The 7329-nt window shown below is 36.1% G+C and overlaps 1 pseudogene; it reads right to left on the bottom strand.

Annotated features, from left to right (window-relative positions):
- Nucleotides 1-3751: 3751 nt before the first annotated feature.
- On the bottom strand, nucleotides 3752-5425 carry LOC124088706 (squalene synthase-like; annotated as a pseudogene).
- Between the last annotated feature and the right edge of the window lie 1904 nt (nucleotides 5426-7329).

Here is a 7329-nt window from a genome sequence, read left to right as displayed (position 1 = left end):
TAAAGGCATGCTGTTCATCTACAACTACAAAAAAAATTAATGCAAAGTGAGGGTTGCTATGGGCTGAGGAAAACTAAGAACGAGGATAACCAGCTTAATAAATAAGGAGTTTTGCCAGGTGCAGTGGTCTACGCCTGTAATCTCAATGGCTCAGGAGCCTGATGCAGGAGAATTGCAAGTTCAAAGCCAGCCTCAGCAACTTAGCAAGAACCTAAGCAATTCAGTGAGACCCTATCTCTAAGTAAAATATTTTAAAAAGACGTGGGGATGTGACTCAGTGGTTAAGCCCCTCTGGGTTCAATTCCCCAGTGCCAAAAATAGATAAATAAATCAGGGGGGTTATTTGGAGTGATGGGAATGTTTTAGAACCAGCCAGGACTGATGGTTTTACAACATTTCGATTATACTGAATGCCACTGAACTGTTTGATTTAAAACAGTTCATTTTGTATTATGTGAATTTCACCTCAATAAATTATTCTAAAAGCTACCAACAAAAACAACAGATGTCATATGTAATCAAGTTTTAGATGTGAATTGCCAATTAGTTGAGCTCTAATTAAGCTTTGTAGTAACCAACACAATTTATTTTCTCCAGAAAGCTTGACAGAAAGACTTCCAAAAGATTAGATCCCCAGTAAATGACAGTCATCATTGTTGAAATACTAACATAACAAGCAAAGTTGCAAATTTGTTTGTAATTTACTGAACAAGCAAACACAGCCAAGAGAGTGGGGGTGGTTGCTGATGCTAAATCTCTGCCACATTTGGGCAGGGAAGCCTTGAAGCACCTTCAATCTTTAACAAAATACAAATTGCCTTTTGATTTAACACCACTACCACAACGAGTAGGAAATTTCTACTAATTTAACCTCAGCTGAAGAGAATTATAGCTAAGTATATAATGAATGCAAGCTACTTAGAAAAAAAGAATTTAAATGGCCTGTCCCTTGTGGTTATATTTTTTATCCCAACAGCTTATGCATTTGACTTTTCCAGCTTATAGTCGTATTTTGATTCTGATGATTATATCTGGGTCTAGGTTTCACATATTGCAACAGGATTTGACACTGAAAAACCTGGAAGATATGTTGATTTGAGGTTTGGATTTCTTTTTGTTTAAAAAAGATCAAATGACATGAAAGTATCACAAACACATTTTTGCAATCCTACCTTTTCCTATATTGTTAACAACATCAACAACAAAAAAAAATAGTACTCTTCTTTTCCCTTGGATTTAAATATAGAGGCAAGGTGATATAGGAAAAAGCAAGTAGGGGAGTCAAAAGGTCATAGATTCGGGGCTGGGGCTGGGGCTGTAGCTCAGTGGCAGAGTTCTTGACTAGCATGTGCAAGGCACTGGGTTCGATCCTCAGCGCCACATAAAAATAAACAAAGGCATGCTGTCTATCTACAGCTACAAGAGAAATTTTTTTTAAAAAAGAACATAAATTGGAACCCTGGTCCTGCCCCTTATAAAATGACCTGTGTGGCAGTGCCTGATTCTAAAGGAACAGAGGATTGAAAGAGAAAAGAAAGGATGAATAAGTGAAAGGAAGGAAAAGGGGGAAAATAGGCAAAGAAAAAGAGCAATAATGTGAATGGTAAATATCTCATTGCTGTACATGCTGAAATGAGACTCCTGAATCTTTGCCTGGTTCTTCCCCTGGTTTTCCTATTGGGCTCCCGGATTTCTTTGGTCTTGTTTCTCTCTAGGGATGTTGGTAAGTGTCTCATCAGTTCCTATCTTCCCTTGGGTAGTACTCTATGATTATGTGCAATTTACTAATGGGGTAAAAGAACAACAAAACAGTGAAGTCAATGAGGTTTATGGAGACAGATTTTAACTATACCAGAACATAATGGAAATCTAGTTGGTCAAGGCAAAAAATATACATCATTTCTCCTGAGGGATCTTTTCTCTGGGTATTAATAATACATGATCAACACAGAGAGTTTAGAAACATTGGAAGGTACTAGGAGATTAAAATCACAGTGAGCATTTCCACCAGAGATAATCAATTGATGTGGGTTTTTTTTTTAATTCATTCCAGTCTCTTTTTTCTAGCCTTGTGGTCTCAAGCTATAGTATAATATTGTCTCCTCGTTTTTTTAAACTTTCATTTATATCATGAACAGTTTCCTTGTCTTTATTTTCTCAAAAATATTGTATAGATGTACCCTAGTTCATTTAATGCTAACAACACATTAATGATACACTTTCTATCCCAACCCCTACCCCATCCAAAGTGCTTCTTCTCAGAAAAGCATCACAGTTATAAAAGAAATGGTAAATGCAAAAGGTAGCATTAGTGTTAAGACTTGTCTTGTGTATCATAGTTTTACAAATAAAAAATTAAAAGTATATTTTAAAAATCAAGGAAGTTAGAAAACATTGAGAAATAATGTTACTCTTCCCCAAATACATTGTTACTCTTCACATGACATGTGTCACTTGTATGTCAATTTCCATAGTACAACAGTTTCTTCCCCTCAAGTCCTTTTCCAACTTGAATTTATGACTTGCTTTGGAGTTGAGAAGGCCATGTCCTCCAGGATACAAAGAGATCATTCTGGCTGTGGATGTGAGCAGGCCTTGACCTTTCCTTATCAAGAAGACAATTTGCCAACAAAATTGACAAGGTCATGGATTAGCTAATTTCAAGTAACTGGTTTTTCCTAAAATTTAATCGCACCCACCCCAGACCTGTCATAAAAATTAAAAATAAAAATAAAACTTCAATCAGATGCCAGTGAACTTCTGCTTTATTTATTTCAAACAAGAAATGTTGAGGGATATGTTTTCTTAAATCTTGAGACAATAATGAAAAAGAAAGACCTAAGTATTTCAACCTCCTAACAAAGTATTAGGCACTAACTAAATATTTGTTGATAAATAAACAAATAATTAATAAATTTTAGCACTTAATGATGTGGAGAAATCAGAAAGCAGAGATCAAGAGTCGATAGTTGTGAACTTCAGCAGTAGAGAAAGTGTGTCCTACTACCTCTGTTCACTAGTTTTATTTTTGTGCAAGACACTGTACTTTTTTTCCTCCATGGGAAAAAAAATATATATATCTAAGCCTCATTTTTCCCATCTATAAAATAACATTGTAACAGTTTGTCTTCATAGTCTTACATGCTGAATAGTTGAGATCATACTTGATAGTGTATGTTATAAACAGTGAATGGACTTCAAGGACCAACAGGTTTCAGACTATGAGAAAAAAAAAAACACCAGAACACACAGAACTGTTTTGCCAGCCTGGACATGCAGAAGGTAAGCCTGAATTCTTAGAAACTTGGAGATGTTACCCAGAATGATACATAATCCTATCTACTACATTCAAACCAATTAAAACTAACTTATGAGAAAAATAGGATCCAGACAGAAAGAAAATGCATTTCATTTTCTACTACCAAAGGTAAATGAAATGTGTTTAACCATGATTCCAGCCATTAATTCCCACTGAATGTGATCTGTGACACTCCCACAGGCAACCACTCCCTCTAAACCGTAGCAGTGAGTGTCCTGTTACTGACCACAGAGGCAGAAGGGACCACCACTCACAGTACCAGGTGGCTGAGGATGAGGCATCCTTTCCTGTTATTTTTATATGCTTCTAGCTACACTTCACAGTTTCTAAAGGTCTGAGCACACAGAATTCTGTTGGGGATTGAAGTAGGAGAAAAACAATAAAGGGAAACCAATATCCATCTTTTAAGGTAAATCTGTTTCACAGCAAACTTCAGATTCCAGAAAAAGTCAGATTAATATTCTCTGGTTGAACATAGTCTTCTGTATTGGAAGAAAGGCTGCCCGGATATTGCCAGTTCAGGGCAACCAAGAGCATGAGAAATGACAGATAAATGAGGGAGTCCTGGATTCGGGAGATCAGCTGACATTTGGGAGAGGATTCATCTTGTTTGACTGGGAAATGGGTCTGATTTGGAGATTCTATGATAAATCTCTTCATAGGCTGATCTTTTATTAGCATTGACAGCTTATAACTTTGACAACTGGCACAAGGTGGCATTCATGGCTAGGGTTGCTGCTTGCCCTTTCCCAATCTTCACTGCCTGGTTGAACACCTGCTGATTACTGGCAGCCAAATCAGCAATGCCATGAGAGTGGAATAACAGAAGTTAAGCACCCTCTGGTATCTGAGTCTGGAAAGGTAAATAACAACATCTGGAACGTGGCGCACGGCACTGATTACAAGTTCATTCAGGAAAATGAATCGATATTCTCTGGCTTAGCAAAATGCTCCAACTTCTTAATGTATCTGCTTCAAATCTCTTGAGGCCCAAATTCTCCCTTCTTACTAGTCCTCTGGAGAATCATGAGTGATATTAGTTTTCTAAAAAAATAGACCCATAGACTTGGCAGGCTCTAGGTCCTCACCAACTAGCAACTCCTAGTATTTACTTCAAACACATTTGATAGATGTTAATTATGAAAACTTGTGTTCAGACTTTAATAGTTTTTATAAGAAGTTTAAAGAATGGACTTCAGAACTATAGCTATGTTTTACTAATAAAATTATTACCAGCAGATAACATAATTTCAAGGACAAGTTTTTTTTTAAAAAAAAGTGTGTAACAAATACCAATTATAATATTGAAGCTGCTAAATTAATTTATTTGAAATATTTTTGCTTCTATTCAGTTCCTTACAATGTGAACTTTTGTTTTTCAAAATGTAGGGGAATGAAGCCCAGAAACCCTGATCCTCGAAGAGTTACTCAGTAGAAGCCATGTGAACATCTGTTAAAAAAAAAAAATCAGTGCAGAGTGATAGATGATGACCCCCAAGGTCTTGTGATAGTTGATTCACATATCATACAAGACACGATTTTTTGTGATGGCTTACTTCCAGTCAGCTGCCACCAATACTTTGCTCCCTCAACAAGCACCCTGTTCCTCATGAAGGAGTGAAGTCTTTTCCTCCCCTCTCAAAGCTGGGCTAAGGTGAGACACCTGCTTGTCCAATACAACATGGAGAAATTGAGGTTCTCAAGCCAACAGGAGTAAGCTAGAGGAATTTTAAATTATTTTAATAAAATATAGTTTATTCACTACAGTTTTAGAAACTAGAGAGAATTAAAGCAAAAAGACCTATACAGAAGTGACAAAATAAAACTATGTCCTAAATAATGCCTGAATGAATGTTACATACTTACCTGTCCTAAAGTTATCTTTTATCATACCTTAGTATTATAATATTTATGCTTTTATATTCCCTTTTTATTGAACTCCTTTATCCTTACTTGGAAACTACTAATTAAAAATTAAAAGACACTGAGTTTTTAGCCAGGCACAGTGTTGCATGCCTGTAATCCCAGCAGTTCAAGAGGCTGAGGCAGGAGGATCATGAGTTCAAAGTAGCCTCAGCAACTTAGCGAGGCATTTAGCAACTTGGCGAGACCCTGTCTCTAAATAAAATATAAAAAGGGCTGCAGATGTGGCTCAGTGGGTAAGCACCTCTGGGTTCAATCCCCAGTACCAAAAAAAAAAAAAAAAGACATTGAGTTTTCAGAACTTTTTCCCACCTTACATGTCATTGATTATTGTAAATATTTATTGTTTTAAAAGCTCTAAAAAATTCCAACTTTATTTAGAAAACAAGGAAATCTGTCGCACAGTTAAAATAAGTGTCACACATTAGCCCACAGATACTTTTTGTTTTTCTTGTTTGTTTTTCGACAGGTTGTCGTTGTGTTAACCTGAACTTGCTGCCTTCTCAAGTATCTGGAATCATAGGTAAGCAACACCAAGGCCAGCTATCTTGTGTTTTTACTTTCATGATAATGTCTTTTTATTCTTGTATTCAATTTCAAAGGTCATTTGATCATATTTTAAACACATATTAAAGAATAGATAAACCTGAGTGTGAGGCGATGGGTTAGTTGAACTATGTTAGATTTGTGTTTTCCCAGTCTTTTTATCTGCCAAACCACACTCACAAATTAAACAGCTGTTTTAATCCATGCTGCTCAAAAGCAAAAGAATCTCTAAACTTCCTTTTATAACGCATTTTACTAACGCCAAAATCTTAAACTAAACCACTTGAATACTGTGTTTATTGGCTTAAGTTCTTTAGAGCTTGATGGAGGTACTATTTGTCACTACAAATTTCTTCTCTATCATGTGTGAAGCACGAGAGAATAGACATATAATTCTCTCTTTCTGAAAATCGGTCTCAGGGTAGATCCACTTCAAAAGCTTAGAGTCCAACTTTGAAGTTCTCTCCACTTCAAAAGCTTTGCCTTGAAGTGTGTTGTGGAAAGAAATGCACGGAAGGACGTCCTGAATATTAAGATTTATTAAGAATTACTTCCTGTTGTGAAAAAATAGAAGCAAAATAATAAACGGGGTGTCATTCTGAAAGGAAACTTGAAGAGATATAGAAATCAAATTCTCCTTTACCAAAAAAAAAAGTTTATTTTTAAGGGTGTCAGCATGCTTTTTCTTCACAGCTTTATTCGATTAGCAACCAAGAGGTACAAGTTATTCATCCTAAACAAGACAATATTGCAAACGGTTCAAGTATTTTTTAATCCTAATAAAATTTAAAATTGCATTAAAGAAAAGAACTGCACATAAAGCCAAGGGTAAAAAAAGAGTAGTGCTATTTGCCTTTGTCATCAAATTAGTTTAGAAATATTTAAAATATTTAGAAACAATTGAAAGTGCTACTTTATGAGATATGGAGTAGCACAGAGATAGTATAAAAGAATATATGCCATTTATTCTTTATTTAGGAGACACACCTAACCTGTAGTAGTAGTTCCATAAATACAGAAGTATTTCTTTGTCCATTGATATGGCTCTAAATTATTGAGTGCCAGCCACGGTGTAAGTGCTCAGAACACATTTGCTAAAGAAATGAATGAATCACTAATAAACCAGAGAGAATACTGAGAAAGGATAGCAGAGTGATTGCATAACAGAACATTACAGTTGTTCACAGATCATGAACATCTAGACCTGGAAGAAATCTCCAGAAATTACTGAGATCTTTGCTCCTCAAAGTGTGGTTTGCAGACCAGCAGCAGCTGCATCACCTGAGAGTTTGTTAGACATGCATATTCTCAGAGCCCATCCAGATGGCTTGGATCAGAGTCTGCATTTTGGCAGGTACAATAACGTTTGCAAAAGTCCTGACTTAAATTATTCCGGCCATAGCCCTACTATGGAACATAGGCATGCCTGATCATTTATTATAGCGTAGGACAGAAATGAAAGAGGCCTTTGGGAAACTGATCCCCTAATTGATACTCATAACGAATAGTTTCTATGAGGAGTAGGCACAGGACAAAATAAA

This window comes from Marmota monax, unplaced genomic scaffold (assembly GCF_021218885.2).
Source record: "Marmota monax isolate L192 unplaced genomic scaffold, Marmota_monax_Labrador192_F-V1.1 WCK01_AAM20220418_F8-fsc00118, whole genome shotgun sequence".
NCBI lineage: Eukaryota > Metazoa > Chordata > Mammalia > Rodentia > Sciuridae > Marmota > Marmota monax.
The sequence above is the reverse complement of the archived record's forward strand: the minus strand, read 5'-3'. Positions and strand labels throughout refer to the sequence as shown.